Raw genomic sequence first — 17,293 nt, forward strand, 5'->3', positions numbered from 1 at the left:
CATATATTAACATGAATAAGATACTTTTATGAAAATAACCCCATTTTCAAAACAAAAAAATTAATGAGAAGAATTGCATTGTTTTACATTTTTGCAAATCTCTTTAATGTCTGGCTTAATAGAAGACAGCTGGATGATCATATCTGCCTCTGCATTCAATCTCTTCCAATATGTTATTTCCGTTGAAGTATTTGGAGAAAATCCAGCTTCCCACTGATAATAGTTAGAAAAGGGAGGATTTTGTTTTTAAATAGCGTTTTCAGATAATTGTATATTGTTTTGTTGGACCCTATTCCAAAGCACAACAAGTATTATTTTCTTAAAGGTTAGTGGCAACTAAAACCTCATAGTGAACTTTTTGTATTCTTTTTTATCCTCACCTGAGGATATTTTTGCATTTATCTTCAGATAGAGCGGGAGGGAGAGAGGAAGGAAGAAAGAGAAAGAGACACATTGACTGGTTGCCACCTGCACAACCCCAACCGGGGCCGGGGACTAATCATAACTGAGATACAGGACTCCCTGGTCCGTGGGCTGATGCTCTAATTGCTGAGCAAAACTGGCCAGGTCTTTGTACTCTCTTATATGAAAATCTGTTGACCTATTTTACAATTTGAATGGATCGTATACTCACACATTATTTTGTAAAATTATACACCGGACTTTTGGAAACATTGTTCACTGAGTTATGCACATTTTTCAGATGTTGATGCATTTTCTTCCACAATCAAATAATCACAATTGATGTTATCACCACTGTGACGGGGCTGCTGTAATAAAGCTGTACAAATGGGATAGTTTTAAAAAACAGAGACTTAATTCTCTCACCATTTTGGAGGCTAGGTGTCCAAAATAAAGGTGTTGGCAGGGTTAATTCCTTCTTGAGGCACTGAAGGAGAATGTGTTCCATGCCTGTGTCCCAGCTTTTGGTGGTTGCCACCAATCCTTGACATTTCTTAGTTTGTAGCTGCATCACTTTAATCTCCACTTCCATCTTCACATGGCTTCCTTTCATATGTGTGTCTTTGCCTATTTACCCAAATCTCTTTTTTTTTAATCCTCACCCGAGGATATGTTTTTATTGATGAGAGAGAGAGAGAGAGAGAGAAAGAGAGAGAAGCATCGATGTGAGACAGAAACATTGGTTGGTTGCCTCCCATTCTCGCCCCAACCGGGGATGGAACCCTTCACTTGGGTATGTGCCCTGACTGGGAATCAAGCCTGCGACGTTTAATGTATGAAACAGCGCTCCAACAAACTGAGCCACACTGGCTAAGGATCCCAGTCATTGGATTTAGGATCCCATCCTGAGCCAGTATGACCTCCTCTTAACTTGATTACATCTGTAAATGCCAATTTCAAAATAAAGTCACATGCATTGGTACTAAGGGTTAAGACTTCAACATGGTTTTTGGAGGGACACAATTTAACCCATAGCAACCACCTCCTCAGACAAATACTTAAGAATTGGGAAGCTGTCACATTCACTGTGGGGGAAACAAGTGTCCATAATTCAAATTTTTGCCTGAAAACCCAAATTTCATCATCAGCTACAAATACAATTAGTAACAAATACTGCAACAAAAATAAGGAACAGTTGTTTTCCTTGAAGCAGCAAGTTTACTTTGCTCATTTTTAAGAAAACGTGTCCCAAATATACAAGTATGAACAACCTTGGTTTATCAGTCACTTTGTAGGCAAAAATGGTGTTTCATGAAAAAAGTACTTCTGAGAGAATTGTTTTTCTCTATAAAACAAAAGTGCTTATGTGTCCTTCTCCTGTACCATACAGAGTATGAAAAAGAGGCATACTCAAAGGTTGAGATTTAATAAAAACTAATTTTTATTGCTTCAATAAAAAACAGTAATTTTTATTGCTTCAAGACTATTTTAAAGAGAAATTAACTTATGTTTTTCTGTGAGTGTATGGTGGTGATGAAGTCAAAACTATTAGTGGGCATTAGTGCTAAAACACCAGCAGTTTTACCCATCATTGCTTTTGTATTATTAGTCCAAGTGTCAACATAGTAAAAAAGCCTTAATATTCTTATGAAAATAGTTTTGATAGTGCCTTCATATTATCGCCTTAATATTATGAAGTAATTTTGACTACACAGCCCCCTTGTCAAGGCTTTAGGGGCCCCTAGTGGTCTATGGACCACACTTTGAGAACCACGGTGCTTGACAGCTCTCCATTGACTCTGCCTCTGCCTTAGGGCCCATCAGGTCTTCGGAGGATTATTGTAATAACCATAACCAGTTCTGTCTCTACAGTCGTCTCTTCCAACCAGTCCTCCACACAGCAACCAGTTGGCTCTCAGAAAGGCCTATGTCATTGGAACATTCCTCTGCTTTAAACTGTTCAGTGGATTCCCACTGAGTTTCAAGTCCCAACTGCTTAGCATGGCATGGCATGGCAGGCAGGCAAGCTCTGATCTAACAATGACTTACCTTTTTCATCTCTTCTCCAGCCACATTTCCACAGGCCATCTTCTAGCCACACCAGTTATTTGTATCCATCACTCTGTTCCGCTGCTTGGGAGGTCCTGATCTCCTCACCTCTTATCTGGATGAGGTTGACTCTTTAAAAGTCAGCTTCTGTCACCTCTTCCAGGAAGCCTTCCTTGACTACCTTTATGGATTAGCAGGTTTTTCTCCTCTATGTTTCCATGCCATCATAGACTTATTCCATCACTGCATTTCTAATGTACCATAGTAGCAGTGAATAATAATTATTACCATTATTATAACCACAAACATTTATTTACTACTTATTATTTGCTGGACATGGTATCAAACACTTTAAATACACCATAATTTCTATCCTATATGTCTATTACTCACATTAAGACTTTGACTTCTTCAACCTCAGGGTGCAGAAGGTAAGATAACAAATGGTTAAGTGCATGGTTCTTAGGGATTTAGGAGATAGGAGTTTACATCTCAGCTTCAAGCTATGTAAACTTAAATAGGTTTCTCATTTTCTTTTCTCAAAAATCTTTTTTTTTACTAAAGTGATAGATGTTATATTTAGAAACGACAAGGAAGAAAGCTGTAAATGACCCTCAAATCTCACCATTCAAGTCCTGGCCGGTTTGGCTCAGCGATTAGAGCTTCAACCTGCAGACCAGAGAGTCCCAGGTTGGGTTCCCGCTAAGGCCACGTACCTCAGTTGCAGTGTGTACCCGGCCCCAGTTGGGGTTGTGTGGGTGGCAAGCACTCGATGTGTCTCTGTCTCTCTCCCATCAATGTTTCTCTTTCTCTCTCCCTCCCACTCTATCTGAAGATAAATGCAAAAAATAAATGTCCTCGGGTGAGGATTAAAAAAAAAAATCTCACCATTCAAAAATAAAAGTATTTGTGAGCATGATTATAAATTTTTCCAAGTAGATCATATGTTAGAATGACACATGAAAGTATAAAAAATTATAATCACAGGATTAGTCCATTGGCTATTGTTTAAAAGTGAAAAATAAATCACAACAATTAGGAACTAATAAAATTCAAGGGATTGCTGAAATTCAGATGTTTCTTCACCACAAGGAATATTGAGATATTAGCAGTTCCTTTATATCCCACTAAAATCTGGGCCCAGCAGGCTGCACATTGACGCAGGGAGGTCCTTTGCTTGGCTGCACACAGTTTATTTAAAGAAATAGAAACTGAATGCCTGGTGGGGGCAGGGGTGCACACACTCTAATTTGCAGGATATCTGCCCACCCTTATTGTCTCCTTCTGGCCATTTCTCACGCTCACTGAGCCATGAAAAAGGGTGAGGGTAAAGTACATGGGCTGGTGAGACAGGCTGTTCAGGTTTGAATTCTGATTCCATGAAGAACTAGCTTTGGGTAGTTTAAAGACTCTGTGTTTTATTTCCTCTTTTGTAAAATGGGGCCAGTAATAAACTATTTTATGGGACCATTGACAGGGTTAAATAAAGTCATATGTGTAAAGGGCTTAAAGCAATAAATATATGGCAAACACATGGTAAATGTTTGCTTTTAGTATTTGCTATCCGGCTCCTGTGTAAGGTTATGGAAAAAGGGAGTTCTAAAAACCATTAAGAGTTGGAGTTGCTATGCTCAAAAACATCATATTTTATTTTTACATACCGCCAACTGATGGCTTACTAGAAAATATGAAACTAGCACTGTTACACTTCTTCTCACCCCCTTCTCCCCTCCTACCATTTTCTGTTGTCATTGTTGGTCAGTATTATTTCTATGTAAAGATTATGGTGGTTACAATCCATTCTTCTCCCATCACTTCCCTTGTTATTTAACTTTGCGTTGATATTTCCATGGGTTTGATGTTCACCTCTGTTTTTTTTCTCTCGCCAGCATTTCTGAGGTTTTTGTTCTGATGCAACTTTTGATCAGGTAGAATGGATGTTTTCAAGAAGGGATCATGCATGCATGCTGCATTTCTTGAGTTCTTGCATTTTTTGAGACTGCCTGTCTTTTCTATTTATACTTGAATGACTTGTTAATGGGATGTAATATTTTGGGAACACTTGTTCTTTCCCTTGGAACATCGTAGACATCGCTCTACTGTCCTCTGCCGTTGAACACTGCAGTGGAAAGTTTGATTTTTTTCACCCTCATTGGTGATTGGATTTTTCTTCCTGTGTCCAAAGAATTTTTTTTTCTTTTCCTTTTTCATACTTCAACTTAAGTAAATGGCTATCATTTATTGCCTTTTTTCCCCCCAAGCACATATTGTGTGCTGAGATCTCTTACAGGTTCTGGGATACAGTAACGAGCAAAATGCAAATGCGTAAGATCCAATTCTTCATGGCGCTTAAATTATTCATACATCACTCTGCAAAATCCATAGATTTGATTTGTTATCTGTTATTATCCTGTTTAATTACAGATTACTTCAGATGACAATACATCTTTATACCTCATTTTTTTAGTGTATTTTTATTTTTTTATCCTACTTGAGGACATTTTTGCAGGTATTTTTGCATTTATCTTCAGATAGAGCCAGAGGGAGAGAGGGAGGAAGAGAGAGAGAGAAACATCAATGCAAGAGAGACACACCAACTGGTTGCCACCCACATGACTCCAACCGGAGTGGGGATAAACTGCAACCAAGGTACATGTCCTTAGGGGGAACCGAACCCGAGCCTCTCTGGTCCATGGGCCGACACTCTAACCACTGAGCAAAACTGGCCAGGGCTTTCAGTGTATTTTTAAAGCATCCTATTATTTTATCTTCGTGGCAGTCTTGAAAATTGGGGAGACCATGTTAACCCAACGTCATGCACGTGTCAGGAAAAAGACCAGAATTAGGACTCCAAGTTTTTAAACTGTTATACATTACCTTTCTATTATATTACAGCTGTTGCTCAGGAAAATAATGGCTGCCCTTGGGCAAAATATGTGTAGAGCTGATGCAGATATGATAGCTTCTGTTTCCGTGGGAACAAATTGGATAGATTTGAATTCCCCAAGTGGTCATCTAACAAATAGTCCATTCATTAACACTGTACTACAAATCAGGATCTAATAAGTAAATAAAAGATTCTTACTCTCAAAACATCCATTGCAATTAAATCTAGGTAGCATTAACTGCCACCTATGTTAATATAAAAGATTAGAGTTGTTTTCACATTTTGAGACATTTATGGAAATAGCAACAACTTTCCCACCATAATAAAAGTCCTCTATATCTCCTTTTTCTACCAATATTATTTAAAAAATACTATATCACTTTGATTAAAAGGTTGAAGTCATACATTTTGGAGAAATTTTCCTCCATTACATTTCTATAAAGTTTTTCTACTTATTGTAGCTCTTCATTACCAGGATATCAATAATTATTGTAATATTGTCTTTGTCATCCATTCTTTTTTAAAAAATATGCTTTTATTGATTAAAAAAATTGTTTTTCTTTATTGATTTTAGAGAGAGAGGAAGGGAGAGGGAGAGAGAGAGAAACATGATGAGAGAGAACATTGATTGGCGGCCTCCTTCATGCCCCCCACTGGGAAACAGGCCCACAACCCGGGCATGTGCCCTGACCGGAATTGAACTGGGACCTCTCAGTCCATGGGATGACACTCAATCCACTGAGCCACACCCACCAGGCTGTCATCTATTCTTTGTTTTAGGCTTCAAATTCTTTCCCTCAGTATTTATTAAGATTATGTCAAGTCTTCCCTCCATGGAAATAATTTGATATTCAGCTGCATCTGTTCTGTTACTTGTTCATTTTTCTTAGTTATTTGTTACATCTGAAGACAAACTTTGCTGAGCACTTTGTCTCTTTAGCACTTTAACCTCCTTTTTTGAATCACATGCTGTTATTTTATCATTGTGTCTTTGTGTTCTTACTTATTAAAGTCATATCCTTTATTAGAATATGTATGCCTGTGGAGTGATGAATTTATAATGAGTATTCTGTTCATTGATTTGGACTATTTTCTTCCAGACTGGATGGATTTTCCCCTCTATGTGGAGTGCCTTCATAGCTTCTGCCCTGTTTCTTTTTTTTTTTTTTTTTTTTAATTCTCACCCGAGGACATTTTTCCATTTTTTGTTCAGATACAATGGGAGGGAGAGAGAGGAAGAGAGAGAGAGAGAGAGAGAAACATCGACATGAAAGGGACACATCGAGTGGCTGCCACCCACACAGACCATCCAGGGCCGGGATAAACTGCAACCAAGGCAGGTGCTCTCAGCGGGAACTGAACCCAGGTCTCTCCAGATCGCAGGCCAACGCTCTAACCGCTGACCCAAACCGGCCAGAGCTGCCCTATTTCTTTCTTATTTTACCTGTGATTAACATGGATTGTTTGGCTGGATACAGACTGTGGTGACTTCCCCTGAAAATCCTTTCTGTCTTATGTAAAACGTAGTTTCCTTCTCATCAGAGCTGCAATGCGAGGGCTGACAGTTGCTTCTGTTCCCTTTTCTATAGTTTCAGGGGATGGGGCTGCATACAGCCCTTGCTGGCAGGCCTGGAACCTCTGCTTTTCTGGGATCCCATTGAAATGTCCAGTTCTAGTTCCCATGCCATCAGCTGGGTGTGTATACCACTCCTGTGGGACCGTCTCAACCGACTGCAGTGATCTGGACACTGTCCGTCATGGTCCTGCAGTCCTGTGTAGGTGCTTCTGCTCCCAAGTGCTTTCTCTTGACTTTCCTTCAAGCTGCCTTTTTACCCTCTCAGTCATACTCTCTCCAAATTGGAACCGAGGGGTGGGGGATTCCTGAAAATTATCAGGGTTTTTCCATTCCATTTATTTTCCACCCCACGGCTTCTAGAGAAAAGTGAGATCACGGTGGATGTGACACCACATCGGAGCTCTTTGCTCCTTTCTCAGGCGACTCTTTCCAGCGTTTGTGGCGTCAGAGTGAACCTTTCCTGTCACTCTCAGTGGGTTTCTAAAAGTGCCTTTACTCTGCCTTCATTTTGGAAGGATATTTTCCATTAATATAGAATTCTTGATTGCCAGGTGTTCCCTGTCCCCTCCCCACAGCAGTGTAGAGATGTTCCATTATCTTCTGGTCTCCATAGTTTCTAATCAGAATTCAGCAGTGATTTAAATGGCTCTTCCTATGTGATGTACCATTTTTTCCCTCTGGCTGCTTTAAAAAATTTCTCCTCATTTTAGTTTCTAACAATTTGACTATAATATGCCTATGTGCGTCTTTATTTATACTTGTGCTGCTTGGGGTTACTGAACTTCTTAAATCAATGCATTTTTTTGTCTTTCAACAAATTGGGAAAATTTAAACCATTATTAATTTAAATATTTTTATGGCTTTATCCCCTCCTCCCCCTTTTAGAATTAAAATTATGTGTATGTAGACATTTTTATATTGTTCTACAGGTCCCTGAGACTCTGTTCATATTTTTCAATGATTTTTTTTTTCTCTTTATGTTCTGCAGATTAGAAAATTTCTATGGATCTATCTTCAAGTCCTTTGACTTGCTCTCCCTTATTTTAAAGTCCTTCCAGAGTATTTTTTACTTCAAATATTCTATTTTTAAGTTTTAGAATTTCCATTGGTTCTTTTAAAATATAGTTTCTATTACTCACTTAAGATTTTCTGCCTTTTGCCCAGCTGGTGTGGCTCAGTGGTTGAGCATCCACCCACGCACCAAGAGATTGCCGGTTCTATTCCTGGTCAGGGTACATGTCCAGATTGTTGGCCCAATCCCCAGTGGGGAGCATGCAGGAGGTGGCCAGTCAATGTTCTCTCTCATCAATGTTTTTATCTCTCTCTCCCTCTCCCTTCCTGTCTCTCTAAAATCAATAAGGAAAAAAATAAAAATTTTCTGCCTTTCATTCATTGAAAGTATATTTCCCTTGACTTTATTGAGCATAATTGTGATAGCTGCTTGACAATCCTTATCTGTATATTTAAACATCTAGATCATGCTGGGGTTGGTCTCAGCTGGTTGTCTTTTCTCTTAAGCCTGGGTCATTTCTCTGATTCTTTGTACGTTACATAATTTTGCATTACATCTTAGACATTATGAATTTGATGTTATGGGAGGTTCTAGATCCTACTGCAGTTTTCTGAGAGGGTTGATGTTTTGTTTTTGCAAGCAAATGAACTTAGGTGGATCCAAACTAAAACTCTGCTCTTTGGGGAACAGCTGAACTCTCAGCTCAGTTCCCCCATCTTTAGCTTGGCTTCTTTGAGTCTGCCATGTGCTTGTGTGGTTCAGGGTCTGACAGAAGCCTGATCAGAGTTTATACACAGAATTTGGACCTCTCTCTCTCTTTGGCTCATTCCTTTCCAATACTTCTCCTTCCCCTTATTTCCTAGCATACTCTGTCCTCTTTTTCTTCAAGCTAGAGGACTATGGATTTTTTATTTGTATTTTTATCAGAGTTCTAGCCTCCTCACATGGTACTAATCTCAAGCCTGTTCCCAGGCCAAAAACTAGAAAAATAGGAAACTCACCCCTTGCTATTACATTCTTTCAAAATTTGACTCCCTCTGGAGTCTGTTTGCTTCTATTTATGTTCTTATGCTTTAAGGTTGTTGCTTTTTATATTTTGTCCAGAGTTCACAGCTGTTACTATGGGAGAGCAGATCAGCTGGTGGATGCTTATTTGTCCATACCCAAAGTGAAAATGGCTGGGGGGCATTTTTTGTTTTGTTTTGTTTTACTGTTTTTTATTTTTACTTTTGCTGTTCATTGTGTAAAATGTTGGGAGAAAGATTTCCTTTAATCTAGTGTCATTTTGCCACCTTTATCCAGAAGTTCTCTTGTGCAAATATCCTTGCTCAGATTTATGCTCTGTAAATGGGGGAAAGAGTCCCTTCTTTGTACAGTTGTTGTAAGAGTTGAACGGGATAGTGCAAGTAAAGCTTTTTGGCACAGTGCTTGGCAGTTAATAAGATTGTTACCATTATCTTAGTGCCAGTATCTCATCCCTAAAACAGAGCTTGCTATATAATAGGGGGTAAGTAGTAATTGTTAAATAATTGAATTTGATGCATGAACGTGGAGAAGGAAGAGAATGGACATAAGAAATTATGGAATTATAGGAAAACTGAGGAGGTATATCAAGGTTGGCATTTCCCCCTTGGACCTGGCCTTGTAGCCAAGATGCAGGCCTGTGGCCAGGTAGCCCCTCCCTCTGGCCAGGCTCTATTACACAAGGTGTTCTCTCTAACTTGTGTGCTGATTTGTTATGCAAGCCGCAGAATGAGGCCAAGGCTCCAGAACTAGGTGAAGAGTCCCTGCATCCTACTTCTTACACTTTTCAGGAAGCACACAAGAATTTTTTTTGGGGGGGAGGGTGACTCTGAAGCCTGAGGGGAACTCCCCTGAATCATGAGCATTGGAGGAAACGCTTGAAAACTGCATTTATTTAGAGCAGTAGCAGAGACCAAATGGAGAGGTTTGGAGATGAGGGAGGCCCTCATTGTTCAGACATGACAAGCATGTAAACACTCTGACGTTGGGGGACAAATTATTCCTTACGCTAGAGCACCAAAGTGCCAACCTCATCAGGCAGTTACTTGCTCCAAAATCATGATGGTTTTGCCAGGGCAGAGGGGTCAGGTGTTCAGGCACTAGCAACGGCCATGCTTCCTTCCACTCGCAGCTCTGTTAGTCATTCTGAGAGGACAACAGTGTGGATAAGGTCCTACGCCTGGACATCTTCTTCACCTGGGGAAAACACAAGAAGTCTTTAAAAAATATTATTAATTAGAACAGGTTTGTTCCTGAGCAGATGGCGTGGTCGTAGGCACCGAGCTCGCCGGGAGGAGGCCGCGGGGTCGCCGTCCCTCCGCTGCCTCTGCGCTGCCGTGATTGCGTGTCGCCGTGGTGGTGGTCGTGGGCGGCTGGACTGCGGCCCACCTGACCGACTGGTGCTGAAGTCCTCTGGGTATGTTAAGCCTTCTTATGAAGACTGGCTGAAAAACAATGGGTTGAGCATCTCCCCTTTTCACATAAGATGACAAACTGCAGTTTTCCATTGTGCCTTTTACAGTTGGGGACGGCGGAAAGCAAGGATGCTTTACCAATGGTTCAATTTTGGAATGGTGCTTGGCGTCATGGCCATGTTTAGCTCTTTTTTTCTCCTGGGGAAGACGTTGATGCAAACTGTAGCACAAATGATGGCTGACTCTTCCACTTCTTATTCTCCCTCCTCTTCCTCCTCTTACTCCTTTTCCTCTTCTTCCTCTTCCTCCTCATCTTCCTCTTCCTCCTCTTCCTCTTTCTACTCTTCTTCTTCTTTCTACTCTTCTTCCTCTTCCTCATCTTCCTCTTCCTCCTCTTCCGCCTCCTCACTTCACAATGAACAAGTGCTACAAGTTGTGGTTCCTGGTATAAATTTACCCATCAACCAACTGACCTATTTCTTTGCTGCAGTCCTCATTAGTGGTGTTGTACATGAAATTGGACATGGAATAGCAGCTATTAGGGAACAAGTTTGATTGAATGGCTTTGGGATATTTCTCTTCATTATTTCTCCTGGAGCATTTGTTGATCTGTTCACCACGCATTTGCAACTTATATCACCAGTCCAGCAGCTAAGGATATTTTGTGCAGGTATCTGGCATAACTTTGTCCTTGCGCTCCTGAGTATTTTAGCTCTTGTCCTCCTCCCTGTAATTCTCTTGCCCTTATTATTACTACACTGGAGTTGGGGTACTTATCACAGAAGTTGCTGAGGACTCACCTGCAGTTGGACCCAGAGGTCTTTTTGTGGGAGACCTTGTTACCCATCTACTGGATTGTCCCGTTACTAATGTATCAGATTGGAATGAATGTCTAGATACCATCACCTATGAACCCCAAATTGGTTACTGCATAAGTGCATCAACTTTACAGCAGTTAAGCTTCCCAGTTAGAGCATACAAATGGCTAGATGGTTCAATCGACTGTTGTAACAACCAAAGCCTCACAGATGTGTGCTTTTCCTACAGAAATAATTTTAATAAGCATTTGCATGCATGCCTACCTGCCCAGAAAGCAGTTGAAGCCACCCAAGTTTATAGAACCAATAAAGATTTTTTTAAAAAGTTCAAGTTTCTGCATAATACCTTCTTTGGAAACTCACACTCATTAATAAAAGTGAAACACCCACCTCAAATTGATATGTTGTACGTAGGACATCCACTACATCTGCACTACACAGTGAGTATCACCAGTTTTATCCCACGTTTTAGCTTTCTAAGCATGGATCTTCTGTGGTTGTGGAGACATTTGTCAAGTACCTGATTTCTCTCTCAGGAGCTCTGGCTATTGTTAATGCAGTGCCCTGCTTTGCTTTGGATGGACAGTGGATTTTAAACTCTTTCCTGGATGCTACTCTTACCTCGGTGATTGGAGACAATGATGTGAAAGATCTGATAGGATTTTTCATCTTGCTTGGTGGCAGTGTACTTTTGGCTGCCAATGTGACCCTGGGACTCTGAATGGTTACAGCACGGTAATACTTGCGCTCATCTGACAGAACCTCTGGGTTACAATATGCAATACTGAAAACCATTACTCGGTATGAAATATAAATATAAAATTACATTTTAGCCAACAACTTTTAAGCCCCTCCTGTATCCAGAGTATCCAAACTCTGGGATGGGGATAAACAGAAGAAATGCAAGGTATAGTCCTTGATTACATTCTAGTTTCAAAGACTGAACTTACAAACTGCAGATGCTTGTGGAACAATTTCTCAACAAGTGTAGATTCTTGTTAAATCGTTTTGTGTGACTACATATCGTGTCGTAATTGTTTAAAGGAGAACAGAATTAGATAAAATCAATTGGAGGAAGCTTCTTGCAAAAGCATTGTTAGTCCAAACATTTGAAGGAGACCAGACTTTGGCCAAGTGGAAGGGTGAGCATTTTCTTGGCCTATATCTCTTGTCCTTTGTCTTATTTGAAAAGTTTTAAAATTGAATGGTGTGTTTTTGTGTGTGTCCTCTGATAGCTGAGATCTGATTACAATTAATAAAATTTTATGAATAAAAAATAAAAATATTATTAATTAAACTGGGCACCTAAAAATAGTTAAAATGGTAAAATTACCATAATTAAAAATAAAAGAAGTAAAATAATACATGCCCATTGTAGACAATTTGAAAAATTAAAGAATATTTAAAGAGACAAAATTATCCATATTCCTACCTTCTAACATTTTTGGAATTTCTTTTCTTTCTGTTTATACATAAATGAATTTTTAAAAAACTTACTTGAGATTATGCTGTCTATAATGTGTAAAGTTTCTTTTGTAATTTATTATAATTTGAGCATATTTGTCTTTAAGTATTGTTTGAAAATGTCATTTTAATGGATTCAAAGTAATTCATTTCCTGGATTCATCAAATTGTATTTCATTGTCTCTGTGGCTATTTAGGCTTTTTTCCAACATTTTGCAGAAAAAAAATGACACTTCAATACACATCTTTAAATATATCTTTGTCTAAGAGATCTGAAAGAGTAAACATTTTTCTTTTCTTCTTCTTTTGTCCTAGTCAGATCCTACGCTTCCTTAAATGCTTGGCTCAGGTCTGGCCTCTGCTTGAAAATCTTCCCTGTGCACGTCAGCCCGCAAAACTCCCTTCCTTTCTGACTCCAATTGCATTCATTTGTTCATTCGTTTATCAAGTATCATTTGATGGCATATCAAGTATGTATATGTTAATAAAATATTAATTTCTGCTTTAATAATGGGGTTGCTTATAATAATAATTATGGCTAATGCCCATTGAGTACTTACTCTGTGCTGGTACTTTTTAAAGTACTTTACATAGATGATCTCATTCATCTTTATAATGGTATCCATGCATTGGGAAAGCTGAGGCACAGAGAGAGTAAGTAACTTGCCCAAAGTTGCTCAGCTATTCCCTGGGTGATCTGGGATTCAGAGTTCATTAATTGCATTAACAATTTATACATGTTGCCTCAGCTGAAATGTTCTAGGGACTGGAGATGGATTGTTGAACAAAGCAGTATACCTCCTGGACTATGGAAATTACTTAGAGCCTGGGTACCCCACTTACCTCTGGATCATACCCATCTTGAGCTGTTCCCTCATGGTTATATGTGGGTAAACTTTTGCTTCTCCATCCTGTGAGCTGCAGGGCTGGAGCCCTGTCTCCTTCTGCCTTGCAGCCCAAGAAGCACACAGCTAGTGCACAAGGGTTACTCAGTAATGCCTTTAAACTGATGGGTGGGCCCTAGCTGGTTTTGCTCAGTGGTTAGAGTGTCGGCTTGCGGTCCAGAGAGACCCGGGTTCGGTTCCCACTAAGGGCATATACCTCGGTTGCAGTTTGTCCCCGGTCCTGGTTGGGTCGTGCGGGTGGCAACCACTCAATGTGTCCCTTTCACGTCGATGTTTCTCTCTCTCTCTTCCTCTCTCTCCCTCCTGTTCTATCTGAACAAAGAATGGAAAAATGTCCTCCGGTGATGATAAAAAAATAATAAAAAAAATAAAATAAATAAATAAACTGATGGGTGGGAGGTAGCAGAAAGAGGTCTGAGCACTTAGAGACCAGGTTTATTTTGGGCTCTATCACTGTGCAACACAGGGGAGGTTTCTTTACCAGTCTGGTGTTTGTTTCCTCATGAGAGAAATGAGATAATCTGATTTTATGAGCATAGTAAGTTCTCTCAGTTGTACTTCAGGTTTTTCTTACATGGTAATGGGCAACCACTACTACAAGAACCTCCTGTGGCCTCTAGCTCTCTGATCTAGTACAAGGCCTGCAATTTCAGGGTTAAACATTGGAAAGTAGTCTCCATGTTGCTTCTTTTTCAATATGCCCAGATAAGGTGGGTGCATGGGTGGTTCGGTGGTAGAATTCTCGCCTGCCAATATGCCCAGATATGAGCAGGAATCTTTTAAAAGCTAAAAAGCAGCACTAATGTTCTCATGGACATATGTCTATTTCATAACTTAGTTGTCTTAGTCAGTTCAGGCTGCCCTAACAAAGTATCATACACTGGGTGGCTTATGAAAAACAGAAATTTATTCAAAACAGTTTGGAGGCTGAGAAGTCCACAATAAAGGCACCAGCAGATTCAGTGCCTGCTTCCTGGTTCATAGGTGGCCGTCATTTTCCCGTGTCCTTATGTGGTCCTCATGAAGGAGAAAGGGAGCTTTCTCAGGCAGCATTTATAAGGGAACTAATCCTACTCATGAGGGCTCCATGCTCATGACCTATTCACCTCCCACACACCTACCTCCTAATACTATCACCTTGGGCAACATATAAATATCGGGGTGACATAATCTTTAATCTATAATAGTGGGTAATCATAGTTACCATATTCATCTTTTTAAATGAGATTAAAGGAAGAAAGAGAAGAGAAGGTGGCTTCTCATACAATGTCATAAGCATTTGTATTTTTTTCTAAGTGGCCCTAGGGTTAGAAATGTTAGTTGTCCATCAACTTTTGGTCAGGTTCACATCTAATTGTTATAATAGCTACCATCATTTGGGGGCAGATTAGTAGGAAGCTAGGAACTGGGACAAAGAGTTGTACAGATGGCCGAGCAATTAGCAACCAGCTGATGAATCACAAGACTATCTTCCCTAACCAAAGACACCTAGGAGCAGATGGTTTAAATCTATCCTCCCCAACCAAATATATTGCCTAGTGAGGGGAATAGATAATGGAGACCACTTAGTGCCAGTCTAACCCAAGAACAGATGAATTCAAGGGAATAGATAACAAAAAACTCAATTAGAGTCAGAAAAGTCCAAGACAGAGGTAAAACTGACCAGAGAATTATCCCTCACCCTCCTATATACTCATTTTGATGCATCAGCATATTAAAAAACATATCTGGAAAGATGATGGATATTCTGTTGAGACATCTTCTGAAATTCCCACTTATAGAAAACAGATAAAATCCCTTAGAACAAAGGATGCCTACGCGCTCCCCATTGAGCACGCTCATGCCCCCCTTTCCTCAGGTGTGTACTTTCGCCTAAGCCCTAGGGTGAGACTTGCAACCAGGGGAGCAGTGGGCAGCAGTCTGCAGCAGCAGCTCATCCCAGGAGAATCCCAAGATGCTGTCTCCCAGGGTGCTCTTTTAGCCTCGTGTTTCTCAGAGCCAGAGCAGCCCTGTCTTGGCTCAATCCTATTCCTGTGATTTTGCTCCCTCTATCCTAAGACCTTCCTTTGTCTCACTGTCCAAAGCATTCATAAACTTATTCTCACCTTCACCTGGACTTGTATCTTGAAATCTTTCCTGCACAAGTCAAGGACCCGCACATTCCAAATTTGCTGGGGCAGACCCACCTTGAACGGGTCCCTTTCTGGTGACAATTTCACTATCTCATGCCTGGCACTGCACATAATAGCAGACAGCTGTCTTTACTGTGACCCTTCAAGCACTACAGTAACCCCATTTCACAGGCTCAGAGGAGGTAAGAACATTGCTAAAAGCCACCTGGTTAGTAAAAATCAAGGCAGTGATCAAACAGTTTTAATTTGCCCCAAAGCCTGCTGAAGTACCCCTACCACACAGAGACAGCCACTGTCTCATTACTTATTTATGGGATGGAGAGGCCCATCACAGAGGCGTGGCCAAGGTTTATTAAAGACTTTGGAGGGGATCAGAGAGGAAATTGTCAACTAATAGGAGTAAGTCTATTTCTGGATGAGTTAGAAGAGACCCACACTTCCCTACCCATGTGATCCTCGGTCCAAATTTGGGGAATAGCTAAGTGAAGAGAAAAGATTCTGAACTGATTCAATTCATATCCTGATTCTGTTGAAGGAAATTTTGTCCTCATTTGTGGGTTTGTTTACATAAAACAAAGAGTGTTTCTATGAAATACCTAATATATTTATTTGAAAAAGTTTAAATACCAAATCTCACTTAATTATACATTTAATGAATGAAAAAAATTGAGGTCCCAGGAAATTCTACAAGTATCATTAAGATTTTAGAGAAGAGATCATTTTGGACTCACAGCTTCCTGGAGAAGCTTAGGTTGAATTAGACCTTAGAGGAGGAGTATGTTCCTATAGCAGAGTGAGAGGAAAGGGGGCGTTTCAGAAGAATAAAAAAGCAGAAACAGCCCTGGCTGGTTTGGCTCAGTGGTTGGAGCGCTGGCCCGCAGACCAATGAGTCACAGGTTAGATTCCGGTCAAGGGCATGTACCTCAGTTATGGTTCATCTCCGGCCCTGGTCAGGTTCGCCTGGGGAGGCAACCAGTTGATGTGTCTCTCTCATGTCAATGTTTCTCTTTCTTTCTCCCTCCCTCCCACTCTATCTGAAGATAAATGAAAAAAATATCCTCCTGTGAGGATTAAAAAAAAAAAAAAAGTAGAAGCATGTCCTAGGGACAGAAATAATGGGGACATGAGTCAGGTGATAATCACATTCTTTTGTCTCCAAGGAAAAGCTGATGAACACAGTGGTGGAAGAGTGACTTGAAGGCATACACATATGAGCTCAGTCCCCAGCTCTGCCGATTACAAGACAATTGGCCTCAGTCCAGTTATTTGAACTTCTTAAGCGTCAGTTATCTTGTTTCCAAATGCAGTTAATGTTGCACACTGCAGGGTTAACTATTGAATAGTTCAGTTCCTGGTTCAGTAATTTGAGGAAGTCATTATTATCTCTCACATCACTCTGGAGTATCCAGATCATAATCTTAACACACTCTACTTTACCTCAGTAACGAATAACTGAGAATTATGATTTCTTCTAGCTCATGAGCTCTAAGAAGCAATACGGCTGCCCTTCACCCCTCTGTGCCAAAAACACAGAGGTGAAGGAAATGCCTTATCAGAGGTCCAGTTCACACAAAGCTATCTCAGATGGGCGACTTCCTCTTCATAGCAAC

At 40.2% G+C, this 17,293-nt stretch overlaps 1 pseudogene; it reads left to right on the forward strand.

Moving 5' to 3' along the window:
- Window positions 1-10,296: 10,296 nt before the first annotated feature.
- Window positions 10,297-11,921, forward strand: LOC118616941 (annotated as a pseudogene).
- The last annotated feature ends 5,372 nt before the right edge of the window (window positions 11,922-17,293 follow it).

Source organism: Molossus molossus, unplaced genomic scaffold, assembly GCF_014108415.1.
Source record: "Molossus molossus isolate mMolMol1 unplaced genomic scaffold, mMolMol1.p scaffold_m16_p_5, whole genome shotgun sequence".
Lineage (NCBI taxonomy): Eukaryota > Metazoa > Chordata > Mammalia > Chiroptera > Molossidae > Molossus > Molossus molossus.